The following is a 15,460-nucleotide window of genomic DNA, read 5'->3' as shown; positions in this document are numbered from 1 at the left end:
ACCTCCAAGGTCAGGGTGGTCCGGACACAGATGGGCGGGAGTCTGAGATATCGCCACCTGCTGGGGTCAGCTGTGATTGGTCGTGTTCCTGTGCGGCTGGGTGATGACAGAGTGCTATCAGCGGAAGCGTGTGGCCGAGGAGCAGCTGGACTGTTGCACAGGGTTCCCATTATTCATGCGGGGTCCTGGCAGCAGAGATCCTGCATACTGCTGTGCTGGGGGGGGTGGGGGGGTGCAGCACCAACTGCTACATACTGTACAATCAAGTCTGTGGAAGGACACGGAAGAAGAGAGGGAAGGGGGCGGATGTGGAGTTTTCTCCCAAGACTTCTGACAGGCAGCCATGATGCTGCACCCAACAAAAAATTCACATTTAAAGCATCATGGCCTCTTTTTGGAGAACGTCCAGTGAAACAAGCTGACACTGACACATTATATAACAAAGTTGATGTTGAATGTGTTAGCACAGAACCCCCAATAATCCCAGTTTGACCCCTTTGTTACTTTTATATGGTAAATGTATGCAATATACTGCATGTGTCTGTGTATGACCTTAACTGAAGTCTAGTCGAGTGGGTAGGATGAGGATGTTGCAGCCCTCTGGAAATCCTTGCACTCTGAAAAGTTGCTCGGGCAGACAAAATAATATTAGCATCAGTATTAGCTTTCAATATTATTTGCCATATAATACAACTTGCAATCAAAAACACATTTCCTCTTGTACTTTTTTGCTATTTGTCATCATGATTTTCAGACTTTGGACTGAAGCGATGTCTGTTGTTTCTCCAACAACTAGACCTACATCTGGAGCTAAATGACACTCATACTTCACTTGTGATGTTAAAAATGTCAAAACCTACAACCTATCATTGATATAAGGATATTAAACTATTAATCATATCCTTATTGTGTAGTTTACGTGCTCATCTTTGATAGAAATAACAGCCTTCCAGTCTGCGTGTGACTATAATGACTGTTATTTCCACACATTTTAAAATAGACCACATCTCTTTATTGTCCCTGTTACGCAGCACCGTGGCTTAAAAAGCCAGGGCCCAGCTGCACCATTGTTTCTCCCAGAGGGGCCCTGGCTGATTACAGTTGTTGCCCCCTACTCTTCCTGTGTGTGGAGCACTTGTTGGGCTCAATTTTTGAGCAGCTTGTCCTCCCATTGGCTTTCCCCCCGTGGGGTAATTAGCTTTCAGATGTGTGCAGTGAGGGTATAGCATTAAATGTGGGCTAATAACCACTATCCCCCCTCTTCTATTCCTGCACCTCAGCTCAGGATAATGACTTCAGACTTCCTGCCAGGAATAATACAGGGATCCAGTTTATCAGAGAATAATCTTATTATGGGGCCACTGACCAGATTAATTGGTGGAGCAGGAGTCCTTCATACCAAAGTCCAGCCGGAGGTCCATGGTTGATGCTGCCACAAAGCCACAGCTTTGCTCACATAGATGCTTTGGTTGAGGCACAATAACCCTTAACATTCAGTACAAGTTGAAAAAAGCAGAAAATGTAATATATGGATTTTCACACTAATATTCACACAACCTGCTCTCTGGTAGGCTGTGAAGACAGATGCAGAGCCGCGATGACCACCCATTCCCCCACACAGAGAATAAAAAAAGGCTGATCTATCTTCCCTAACTCTGAGCAATTATAAGCATTATAATAATTAAGATGAAATAGTTCTAAAATAAGAATTTAGGTCAGCTCTTGCTGAGTTATGGCTGTTTTCTCTGCAGATGCAGGTGGAAGTATTTTCATCTGAATGATATTTTATTTCCTTCAGTTTCGTATAATGAAGGAGGGTTCGTGTTTGTCCAGAGAGCAACCAGAAACAGCTGTGTGATGCTGATTATGCCCCAGAGAATAAAAAACCACAGTGGCCTCTAGTTACTCAACAGCTGGCTGTACTGTACTGCATTCTTTAGGGGGTTGAAGCATTGTTCAAAATATTCCGGATGGCTTGTATCGTGCAGAATCAGCAGCCAGCACATGTTGAGTGTGGAATCTGTGCTGTTCAAGCTCACATGATCAAAGCTCCTCAGCTGGCGTTGAGCTCTTTGGTTTAAATTAAAAATGTGCTTTGAATATATAATATATAAAAACATTTCATCATTCATATGTCAATCCAGGGTTGACTTTATTATGCTTGACCATGCCTGACAAAAGCATTTCTACATGAATAGGAGTTGAAGGTGCATGGATTTTCCATTTGGGCTGGAGTGAATGGAACACTGTGTCAGATGTCCGGTGAATTATAGAGTAGAAGGCCTATAATTTATAAGAAACCAATGCTGTGCAAACCAGAGAGGCAAGAGGCAAGTCAAGCCAAAACACAACAGATTCAAGGGAACTGGCCTCATTTCAAAATATGCTTAATTGTGTTCCATAAATTGCTGTTTTGTCATTATGTTCTAATGTCAGCAATGCTTGAAGCGTGTGTGACTTAACCTTCTCTGGAGAGAGAGACACATTCAGGTAAAACATACTTCCAAAAAAATTGCAAATAACATACAGACGTGCATTCACGTTGCCTTTTCATCACCTCTAAATCACGCCTGCAATAATTTGTTAGAACAGTGTGGAAACCTTTCGATTGTTGGCCCCCAATTCAGACCCTGTGTGCAGTAATTTAGCTCAACAAGCAAATTAAATACGTGCCCATTACAATGATTTAGTGTGGCAAACAACAAAGCTGCATGTGCATCAGAACAAGGGGCAGCTCAGGTGTGGGTTCAGACTGTTCTGTTCCGCCGGGTTCTGTGGCTTCCTTCCATCACCAAACACATCCAGCAGAGATGAATTTTGGTGAATCTAAATTACGTGTAGGTGTGACTGTGAGTCTGAACGGTTGTTTGTCTTTCTATGTGGTCCTGTGATGAACTGGTGACTAGTCCAGGGTGAAATTCAGCTCATGTTCTCATTTCCAAGAGCTGACACTTGTGTACACTGTAATGAACACGCTGTGGCAAAAAAGACAGGAGTGCAGGAGTGAAAGGATGTATCGGTCCATGAGAGTTAAACAAATCATTCTTCACTCTTGGAAAAATAAGCGGGACAGACAGACAAACCTGGAAATGTTCCAGATCCATTCAGACAAACGCAGACGGTGACGTTCAAGCTTTCTTAAGGCCTTTCAACAAATTCAATGCTTTTACTCTGTCTGTAGAGGTTGGATAGATAGATAGATAGATAGATAGATAGATAGATAGATAGATAGATAGATAGATAGATAGATAGATAGATAGATAGATAGATAGATAGATAGATAGATAGATAGATAGATAGATAGATAGATAGATAGATAGATAGATAGATAGATAGATAGATAGATAGATAGATAGATAGATAGATAGATAGATAGATAGATAGATAGATGGTGGGTGGGGTTTGACACATTTTGTATCTTGTTACGACAAACATTCAATAAATCTTTAGCTTAGGAAGCGACCCCTGACCCCAGGTGTGAAGCATGTGTTTGCAGTTCTGAAGGAAGCTTTGCATGCTGGGGATTAAAGCGCACCACAGCTAATGCTATTCGTGTGTGTGTGTGTGTGTGTGTGTGTGTGTGTGTGTGTGTGTGTGTGTGTGTGTGTGTTTGTGTGTGTGTGTGTGTGTGTGTGTGTGTGTGTGTGTGTGTGTGTGTGTGTGTGTGTGTGTGTGTGTGTGCCTGTGAAGGGCCACAGAGAGCTGAAGAGTGGAGTTTACAGCAGATGATCGACGAGGCTGATTTGCACCAATGACCCCTGCAGTAACTGGGGAGGGGTCGCTCCAGGGGACAGATTAAATCTCCTCTCATATGTCCAAAGCAGGAAGCACATATGTACACAGCCATCAATTTACTGTGGATGTGAGCAGAGGGCAACTCTACTGATAATTTGCTGATGTCAGTTGTTTTTATTTTTTTCATTCCTGGTCTTTCAGCACATGGCTGAAAGCGGTTGACGCTAAAAATCTGAATATTTCATTATTACAGTCAATATTTCATTACTCTCACCTTTATGTCAACCTTAACTAATTCCCACTTTCCCTGTGAAGTGTTAGAATACAGATTAGAAGCGGGTGACGGTGAGGGATCTATTTGTCATTACGTGTCAGAGCTGGACGTCAGGCGGAGTTCAACGCTGCAGAAAATGTTTGTCTGGTTACTGCTGGGAGATCTTTAGTGGTTTCCACTAAATCACTTTAAAACCACTTTCGTTTACATCTGATGTTGGCATTTCCTGCAGTGTGGGATCTGTGATTAGGAGGTGGAGGAGTGACATGTATGATGGGTTGTGTTCAAGACATATATGGATGGATGCATCTAAATGCACCCATCTATATATGTAGGACATTCATTTTAATGATTCCAGCTCAGGTAGAAAGGAGTGATAAACTCCTGACCTTAACCCTCAAAAACACACAGGATGCAAATTTTGCAACATTTTCCCAAACAATCTTTTATAAGATATTGTAAATCTAGATAACTGCTGACGATCCTCATCTGTCCACCCTCAAAAGTATCCAGATAAGCCAACTTCACCTACTGATGTCACACCACTGTGCTTCTTCCACAGACCAGGTCAGATCAGGTATTTTTTAGTGTCTGTGGCTGACATGGAAAGCCTTTCACAAAACCTTTTCACCACATGTTTAACATGAAACTACACTTTGGTCGAGGTTGAAAAATGACACGGTTAGGTCCAGTTAATAGATGGAGGACGCTTTTGATTCTCTCCTGGGGGCTCTGACCTCCAGGAGCATGAAGGTGTCGTTTGAGTCTAGATGAGATGTAGATGGATGGGCAGAATTGAAACTGGTTTTCACTTCCCTGGATTTGACACTGGCATCTCATACTAGGTTGTAGTTGCAGCTTTAGGGTCATTATGGACAGACAATTAACTTTTACAACACCCTAAAGTCTAGAACAAAAGGCATTATCCAGAATCTCATAAATAAACTTCATAACTAGACATCAGTCAGACAGAGCAGCTCAGTCTGTTTCATAAATTATCTCATAGGAGTGAATTAGCCAAGAGCAAATATAAATACGCTTGATCGCCAGATGTGGAAAATTACTTGGATCCATATTTGGATATGTGGTAGATATTATGGGGATGCCATTGTGTGATTTATTGTTAATAACTGTCAGTGTTGTTCGAGTTTGAATCGGCGCAATCATCCGACAATGAAAAAGAATCCATTAGAATAAACTAGATGATCCAGACCAACACATAAATCTGAAGGAGTCTTCCTGTACATCTTAAAAAGACATAGTAAGCATTTGTTCAGAACATTTTACGTAATCTGACAACGTTCAAAGAAACCATCTAACCATTGGTGACACAAGCATGAACTCCTCGGTGGATATGAAAAGATTTCTTCACAATGCAAGTGGCATAAATTTGCGGATCTGTCTGTCATTATCTGGAACCAGTCCAATATTTGATTCCTTCCTCCATGTCAAATCTCCAACCTTCCATCCAGTTTCACGGTAATCCGTCAAACGCTTTTTGTTTCACGGCTAACAAAGAGGCAAGCAAGAAGCTGCAGTTCTCCAATTGTCATCTATATTTTGTGTTGCTTTTGTCAGAAAGTGAAATACATCTGAGCAAATCTCCAGGACCCAGAACAGACTCCTACAACCTGCTCAGGTCTACATATCAATAATGACATTTTAACAAAAAGGGGATGCACTGTTCATATTTTCATGCAAGTCAATCCAGTCAGCTGACTCCCTGTGACTGCCTGCAGCAGGTTCTCCTGTTTTTTCATCATCTCCCGTTTTTATGTAAAACAGGAGCATGAGAGTTAGAGCTCCTTCAGTCCATATGACACCCCAAGAGGAGATAAAACACTCCTCTATTGACTGACTCGGGCCATAATTGTTGTATAGCTGCAGCCGTAACACTCAATAAGTGATCCGTGCCAGATCTTCAGATTTATGATCTGTCTGCTGTGCCACAGTTTCATTTCAGGGCAGCTGGCAGGAATCCCATCCTGCAGCAACTGGGAAACAAAAGATGAAGAGGGCCTCCTTCCTCTTGCCAGGAGGTCCTGTGAGTCAGCCCTGTTCCTGGGCCTCATAGTGAGAGCAACACTGCCCTCTAGAGTGTCTGCTGCCGCCACTGCAGCTTCTAGTGGGCAAACAGCCTGGAGTCTGCTGCCAGGGCATGGGGGGGGCAGGGTTGAGAAATGCTGATGATAACAAAGTCCGATTATTTAGCTCCACTAGGTCTGAGTTAGTGCATCAGCATCTTTGTCAACGTGTGTGTGTGTGTGTGTGTGTGTGCGTGCGCGTGCGTGTGCGTGTGTGTGTGTGTGTGTGTGTGTGTGTGTGTGTGTGTGCGTGTGTGTGCGTGTGTGTCTGCGTTTATAAAGAAGGTACTCAGCTTGATTTGGATTTCAAGCATTGTTAAAATGCACATTAGCAGAGATCCATCATGTTAATGGATACTTAAGGATGGTGATGATAACACCATCCTTCCCCAAACAGGGAAAAAAAAAAAATCACATTCACTCTTAAGGTGGCCATTTCTTATCGTTAACTGTTTTCTGTTATTTCGATCAATGATTTTCTAAACGATTATATAAAATGTTAAGATAAAAAAAGCTAAATTAATTTAAAAATATCAAGGGATGGTTCTTTTCCTACCAGAATCAAACACCTGATCATCCATCCATCCATCCATCCATCCATCCATCCATCCATCTATCCATCCATCCATCTATCCATCCATCCTTCCATCCATCCATCCATCCATCCATCCATCCATCCATCCATCCATCCATCCATCCATCTATCTATCTATCTATCTATCTATCCATCCATCCATCCATCCATCCATGGCAGCTCTCCAGCTCCTCCTGAAGGATCCCAAGGTGTTTCCATGCTGGATGAGATACTTGATCCCTCCAGAGAGTTCTGGAATTACCCCAGTGTCTCCTCTCACCAGCTGACCTCCCCCCCAATAAAAAATGAAGGCAGAGCCAGAGGCATCTGGACCAGATGTTTAAACCACCTCAACTGACTCCTTTCAACAGGAGGGACCGGCGGTTCAACACCGAGCTCCCTCTGGAGAAGAATGTTTCATATCTTTAAACACCCTAGAAATCATTCCCGGTTGTGTTTGGTGAACTGTGTGAATCTGTCAGATAACCTTAAACAGCTCTTATTTCCCATTGCCCCAGTACCCCACCGATCAGACCACATGTTTACACGCCACACGTTCTGAAGAAACTTCATGAATCTTATAAACAGGATTAGCTGATTTAAAATGAGATCCTCACATTCTTCTCGTTTTTAATTCACAACACGAACAGGAAGAAGGCCAAGGAACATCTTGGGCATGAGACTTTTGTTTTTTTCTGTTGCGAGAAAGGCAACAAAAATGTTTCTGAAAGTGAGCTCGGAGTCATTCAACAATCTGTCAAGCAAAAATATAAAAATAACAATAATAATTTTGTAGGAGTTGCCTCTGAATGCCCCATTAACACCTCTGAAACGCCACACCCTCATAATCATCTGGCAGACTGGAACAAAACCTTCCTCTAAAGGTATGTTTTCACTGGGGCCATGAGGAAACATATCGTTTCAGATTTTAACACATTAAAAAGAGTGAATACTGGCAAAATATTGTGTTTTAATGCCATTTCAGCTGGTCCTATACATAGTGTTTGGGTTGCATGTCAATGAATCAGCCTGTTGAGTTTTTCTCTTGTGTGGAAGGAACCCCCTGATCCTCCAATCAGCGTAACCACACTAGGTAAACTAATAGGCCTGAACAAATATTTGTCTGTTTTAATTGATGTCTGCATCCCTGTATCTCTTTTCTGGCTCCAGGTGCAGATCCGAGGCAGCGGCTTTAGAGAACAGTGCACTGATTTATTGAAGGCAAACACAGACTCAAACTACAGAAAATAACCGTTTCAAATAAAGGGCAAATCCAAAAAAAAAAGGCACCGACGTGTTTGGTCTCGACAACAGAAGAGAAAAGTGGAATATAAAACACAAAAGAAATTTGAGAGTGAATATATAGACACAGAATGATCAAAACTGGGGGGAAAAAAGTAGAACAAAGACACGACGAAACAAATCAAAAGACGAGAGAATACAGGAAGTGAAAAGAAAAGACAACATGTAGGGGACAACGTTCAAAATAAAACAGGATGAGGCCGCAGGAAACAGAAGCATGACCCTGTTAGCCTCTCTACATCCGCTATGTCCTTCATTCTTTCTGCTGTACTTGTGAACATTCGCTCCATCATTAACATGAAAAATGATAACTAATACATTTTTAAGCTTCTTTTAACTACATCAGTTTATTTATACTCTGACATGACCACTATTCAGACATGCACTGCTAGCGATCTGAACAACTCACTCCTAGTAAAGACAGGATCCAGCCAGTGACATAAAGTACATTTAATGATATCTCAGTAGAGGTGTCGAGCTGGGTGAGAGTAATCTGTGTGGGAGGACTGGTGGATGGGGTGGTGGAGAGTTTAGACTGTCTCACAGGGAGAGTTGTCTGATTTTGTGTGGATTAATTTCCTTTCAGAGCTGGCCTGACAGCAGCAGAGCAGAGGGAGGACAGATAGACGCTCACCATCCTCTGGAGACTCTGATGAGGGTGAAATCCTTCATCTTTACGGTAGACAGTCTCCAGCTCTCCTCTTTGATTCTCACTTTCTTTTATAAAGTCTTCAGTTCAGTCACCCTCTCCAAGTTTCCACACGATATGTTCACTGTTATGTTCCCACGGTTTGTGTATGTATATATTCTGTTATTGAGAACCCTGAAACTCTGGAGCGCTACCAAAGAAACTGCAGTAGGAGTACATGTACACATCTTATCCTGGTTTATTACTGCTGGCAGAGTTTTGTCTTTTATTAATGAAATAATTAGATATACTTGGCAGTTTGGATGGGAAAAACCTCCGTAACACCGATCCGTTCATGTTGGTGAGTGTCTGTGCATGTTTCTAGGCCATATGAGTATGTGTCTGATAACACAGTGTTGTTGAGGAGGGGGAGAGGTTCCTGTACAACACAGCTCTGTTCAGCGTCCACGCTGACATATATCATGTCACTCTTCACGCTAAAGCTGAAGCTGAAGACAGTCAAACACTTCTTCTCACCTCTGTAAGTGCTGCACTGATGGACTGCATCCTGCTTTTGATATTTTAGAAAGCGCCACATCATGTACTGGAAATATGGTGAGCAGACACAAATATAATCATGGACCTCGATGATGAAAGTGGGAAGGCAAAACACAATTAATTTTATGCAGAATCAGTTACAGGAAGGGAAGATTTCTTTGACCCCTGGATACTGGATTTTTATTTAAATTATATTTTTATTATATTTATTACGTAGAGTATATATTGCTATGCAAACTGAGAAAGATAGGAAATTGGGGTTCAGCCCATTAAACCTGCAGCACAAACAAAGAAATGGATAGCAACACACATTTCCAGGATGTCAAACTAAATCATAAACTGTTTTGATTTGTATCGTGGAAAAATTATAAAACTAATAGTTGCTTCCAAACTGATGGAGCTATGAATTAAGCTACACTTCATTTAAGTGAATGATAGGCTGACATGGAAATGAAGGAGTTGTTAGTGAGTCCTGAGAGAGGATGTCTGACTGTAATGTATATCCTGTAGCAGTGCGGCAGCTGTAGTTGGCCCGACTGTGAGGCTGTAACTCGGTATGAATGCTTATATTCATCACTGAGACAACAGCTGGACAATGACATACTGTCACAGCAAAGCATCATCACAACAGATGTTTGTCCGGATCATCAGCTCCAGCTTAGTGCTCAAATAATTTCCTATAGACATTAAAAAAATACCGTTTTCACCTGTTGTCTTCTGCCTGACAGTATGACTATATATTCTGTATGAATCACAGACATATGGTGATGGAATGTATGATGTCATGTTCATATGCTTGTTGTGTATTTTGTGCACAGTATTGATTACTATTAGATGTTCACAGTTTTTTCATGTGCAGTAAAATCTCTGACATCAAAATATTGTCTCATTTGATTTCCGTTTTATCTTGATTACTTTAGATAATCAGATACTGCTAAAATTCAGAATATAACATTGGCAGCATTATGACCCCTGGAATGAAGGAAATGTGGAGGGCGACTTAATCCATTAATTTGTTTCCTGAGCACAACTCAAAGACAGTTTCATATTTTTTCAGAAAACCCTCTTATTTCAAATACTGCAAGATTTTTATCATGTAACTTTCCACACATAAAAACCAAGTACTGTACTGACTTGGTGTCTTTTACTAGTCATGTTAATTGTTTTCATTCTAGTTCTGGTGCTACAGGCAAAAATTTAGGCCATGCTGTGTGTTGAAATCGTCTCAAATGAGGATTTTCCAGGAGTAATCAATTTTTTTTTAAATTTTGAAAATGAACTTTGTCTCATATATTCAGTCCTTAAGAAATTACAAGTTCGATAAAGTATTTAATCCTTATGTGTATTTATTGAAACAGCAAAATTATCAGGAGCTCTATTTGAAATGGGCTCTATGGACTCCATAAATAAAGGCTGTGAAGAGCTTTCTACTGCTAGAGAATGTCTGAAATCAATTATGAGCCTGACATATAAAGTATCTTTAAAACACCCCAGGTTATTGGTTTAACTACAGAAAAGAAGCTCCATAAGTTAAAATAATGCTTTCCCAGGTGTCAACCACTCACGGTGACAGCATTAAATCTTTAATCAGAGTTCCAGCTGGATATCAGACACTCATTTTCTTTAACGTCATCTGATCTGACCTCTTGGTTTGTGAGAAATACGACTGATGGGTTTTTTTTGTAATGTCTTGGTCTCTGGTTTTTCATGTTTTGGGAAATGAATGGATGATGGGCTAAACTGGCCTTTGGGTAAATGCACAGGAAATCACACAAGTGCTGTCAGCATTTACATGTGATTTGTAGCACTGTAATCTGTCGGCTAGATTCAATTTTATGTGTGGAGATTTTCCCACCGAGTCAGACCTCCGCTGCACATTTTTAAAATCGCTTTCTCTCACACCCCCTCCTCCCTCCATCTGTTTCTAATCAACAACGCCTGCCAAGACCGAGATACGCTTCTCCACGAAGAGTCAGAAACTCAAACACAGAGAAGCTGTGTAACAGTCGGTAGACTGGACAGTAAATCCCAAAATCTGCATCTTAAAAACATCCATAGCAGTGTTTAAGATGAGGACAAGGCAGGCACTCATTCATTCATTCATTCATTCATTCATTCATTCATTCATTCATTCATTCATTCATTCATTCATTCATTCATTCATTCATGATCTTGAAGAGCAGACAGTCTGTAATTGTTTTGTCTTCAGCTGCTTATCCGAATCCGGGTCATGGATTTACGCTGGAGCCTAACCCAGGTGTGGCCGGAGGCTGGGTACACCCTGGACTAGTCGCCAGTTTATCTCAGGGCCACAAAGCATAACATAACATGGATGTAAAGCTTTACTCCTTTGGATGTAACTCAATTAGCTCTAAAACACTATTTTCTGCTCAAATCTATACAATCAATTAAATTTTCAATTAAATTATTTATCCCTCTATGGAATATTCTGACTCATAAATAGAATACTAAAGTTGGAAATAATAAATGTTACATGTTCTGCAAGAGCAATGTTCAAAAAAAGAGAAAGTAAGACAAGTCTCTGTCCAAGTTATTGAACCCAGTGACCTGAGCTGCATCAAGCTGGACTAGTGGTATTGTGAAAATGATAGTGACAGAGTTACTTCATCTTATCGTGACAGTATGTCATATATTTGTGATTTGTCAAATATCAATTCATATTTTAAAAGTACTGCTTTTATCTGTCCATGGATCTCATAACAGAGCATGGCTATTCGGACCACTGAAGTGACAGTGTGTAATGTGTGTGTGTTGTCATAGAGGTTGCAGTGTTCTCTGGTATGTGTCAAGAGTGTAAGGAGACACCGGGCCGAGCACTGACCTGCTGGATGCTGACCTCCCCAGGCCTCTCCGGAGACGCTTCCATTCGTTCTTCCCCTGCTCTCTTTGGAGGTGGAACCAAGTTATAGTTTCCATTAGTTAAGAGCAATTTGTGTTCAAATAAGCTTTGTTATAGTAATAATAAAGCTTATTTGAGAAACTGAAAATCTGATTCTAAGGTGCTCCGGACACTTTATATAAATTACTTTATTACCTACTGTACCTGTTGAGAAAATATATTTATTCATCCCAAATGGGACGTTTGGAAATGAATAAATTAACCCTAAAAGGGTGCTAGGGTTCCCAATGAAAACCAAAAAGTTTTCTAAAATTGCAGCCTTAGCATAGGGGAAGAGGTAATTAGTTTATTAGGTGCTATAACTGGCCTGGCAAAGGTTTACACCCTGTTAGTAGTTTTCAAGGGTTCAGTTTCAGCACAACCCAGTTTTACAATTTAGTCTTAGAATGTCACCCAAAAAGATTTGAGTGAAACTGATGATGATAAAAATGACATTCTGTCAAAGTAGACAAACACACCGCTTGTGTCTTCACCAACTGTAATGTAACACAGGCGCTTTTAACTTAGCTGTAGCATGTGACGTTACTGACCGTCAATGTGTTAGCGACCCCAAGTTTGCTAAATATAAATACACGCACCCACACAGGTCTGTTCCAAGTAGAGGAGCCTTTTGAAATACAGTTACAAAACATTATCAATTCTTAATGAAAACCATAGAATTAAGCCATATTTTCTTGATTAGTTGTGTTAGCAGGATTATATAAGAATGAATGAATATACAGTATTTCCCATTAATTTTGTAATTTTGGATAAAGGGGTTGATTAGGATTTTTTTTTTTTTTATTTTAATATTGTGAGATATGACATTTCCCAGCATTTTCTGCCAATACCCCAAATTTTTTCCTGCAGCATTTGACTTTGGGGGAATGTTTTGCACTTATTCGTCCTGTGCCACTCAGCTTCCAGATCCAGCAATGCCCTATGATTAGATGGAAGCTTTTATTGAATAGGCTGGCAAAAAAAAGACCACCCAGGACAGTGGAGTATAGATACCTTCTGCTGCTGTGATACCTCCTCAATCACTGAGGATGACTCTGGCTTGTGAGTGATCTCTGGTGTTTATACTTCTCCTGTGCTGAGAATACCAATGTGCAGTGGGCCAAACATGGAGATGGAGGAGACCGCGCTGTCTCAGCGAGATCGTGAAGTAAACAGATTGTGGTTGGATAAATCCTAATATCGGTTCTTCAAGGGGTAGAGCTGTCCCTATGCCTTTCACATTGCGTAAAAGTGTTGTTTTAAAAGCTGAAATCAGACTCCAAAGAGCATAATTGGAGTACATAGTTGCTACCAAGATAGCAATTAAGCTGGTACCACAGTCTTTTAATAAGCAAGTTATGAAATAGTACACAGAAATAAAAGAGAGTTGTGCTTTTTTGGCTAAAATCAGAGTTTTCAACACTGTTTTTTAAGATTTATAAACCTGTTCCCATCCCAAAATACAATCTCTGATAAGACATTCAAGTAATCTGACAAGAAAAAAATTGAGTAAAAGGACTTTCACACTGTTTTTTTTTTGGGGGGGGGGGGTGCAAAATCCTCTCTAATAAATACTAAACCCTGCCAAGTTTCCCTATAGTCCATCAGCTAGTTTACATGTAATAGTTGGAAAGTGACAAGTACAATACTTCATCCACTCATCCATTTCCTTCCACATATCTGGGCCCAGGTCACAGTGGTAACAGATGAGAACGGCTTTCCAAACATCCCTCTTGCCAGCAACATTTTCAAGGTTGTCTTTAGTGTTTGGGAGCCAGATGACATATATAATGTTTAGTTAAATCTGTGTCCACCCCAGGATCTGTTTCCAGTTCTTGGACAACCTCCAAAGGGAAGCACTTTGGAGGTCATAGGTCAGGGATGAAGCTTAAATCCACTGGTAAATGGAGAGCTCAGCTCTTTACTATTGATGCTGCACTAGACTGCTTGCCCATCTGACATCTGTCCGGATCACTTCGGAACAAAACCTTTAAATACTTGAACACCATTGCTTGTGGCAGTATTGCAACCCAAACCTGGACCTGAGCAGTTGGGTTTGGAGGTGCTGACACTCATACCAGCTGGTTCACACTCAGTGATGCTAGAGTTCACAGACTGGTGATCATCAGGAAATAGTACAAATGCAGTCCTGAGCAGCTTATGGAGAAGAGATTAATAGAAAAAAAAATGTTATTCTGATTTTCAGGCACCTTAGTGAAATATGACACAATATACAGTATAATCACATCACAATGACAAATGCACTGATGAGCACACCATATATTTATCTAAAAATAAAAACATTTAAAGTAAATTATGAAGTGAAAAAAAAAACTGTCACATACTCTAAATGTGGTTGTAAAGCAGTGTTACATTTGCAAGCTATCTTTGCCACCTATTTTGTCAGTGGAAGCAAGTTAGCCTAGTTGTTTTCATCCTTCCAAAACTCAAAATGTTTTTATATATGATAAATGTTGTTATGCGATGTAACTATCTAAGGGAATGTACGAATAAATCTTTGTGTGGGCTTGTTGAAAATGGACAAGATCTAGTGTTTAGAATATGTTATACCTTGGACATGCTTCAGTAACTTTTCAGCACAACGCCCGCTCTCAGTCAACATCTTTTCGGGAAAACCTGGTCCGTAGCCTTGAAGCTTAAATACTGTTTCCATAAATAAAATCAAAAATGCCATTATCGGTTTGTAAAAATGAGGAAAATAACCATAGATTCATTTCATTTTGTAGTATTGATAATCCTTTACAGCTTTAACTCTTGCTTTTTTTGGACTCTGAAATATAGAGCTGTCTGAGGCCTTGTTTTGCCCCTGTGTAGAAGACGACTCTACCATAAATGACCAGAATGTGACAACCTGTTTATTAGACACTTGAGACACGTAACTTCCATGTGGTCATATCAGCCATCACAACATAACTTCCTGCTTACAACACTGTCTTCGTGGAGTAGTCACAACTGTCTTTAGACCTGCGTGTTATGTCTGCTTAGGGACATTAGTTTCAGCTTACACGAAACACCTTTGACACAGCTGTCATAGTATCTAGGATTTCAAACCTAGTAGAGGTAACCGCTGTTTTCAATCGATATCCTTGTTCTCAAACTCAGGGCCTCACCATAAGAAGGCCTCACACAATACCTATAAATTTAGCGGCTTTTGATGATCTGACCTTGTAAAACAAACAGAGAGCTTATGTCTGGGGCTACAAGGTGGAGTTTAGGCTGAGATATCGGAGCAGCTGTTTCTTTTCTGCCTGTAGAGTGCAGAGTGAGTGTTGAAGCTTGAGACCCTCTGCCCACCCTAGTCGAAAAGACTGGAACGGGAGGGTGGATAGCAAAGGGAGGGGTACTGCCTGTTGAGCCCAAGGTGAAACGGTGTTGCAGTCCTGCA

The sequence above is a fragment of the Antennarius striatus genome, chromosome 19, assembly GCF_040054535.1.
Source record: "Antennarius striatus isolate MH-2024 chromosome 19, ASM4005453v1, whole genome shotgun sequence".
Lineage (NCBI taxonomy): Eukaryota > Metazoa > Chordata > Actinopteri > Lophiiformes > Antennariidae > Antennarius > Antennarius striatus.
Note: the sequence above shows the minus strand (reverse complement) of the source record.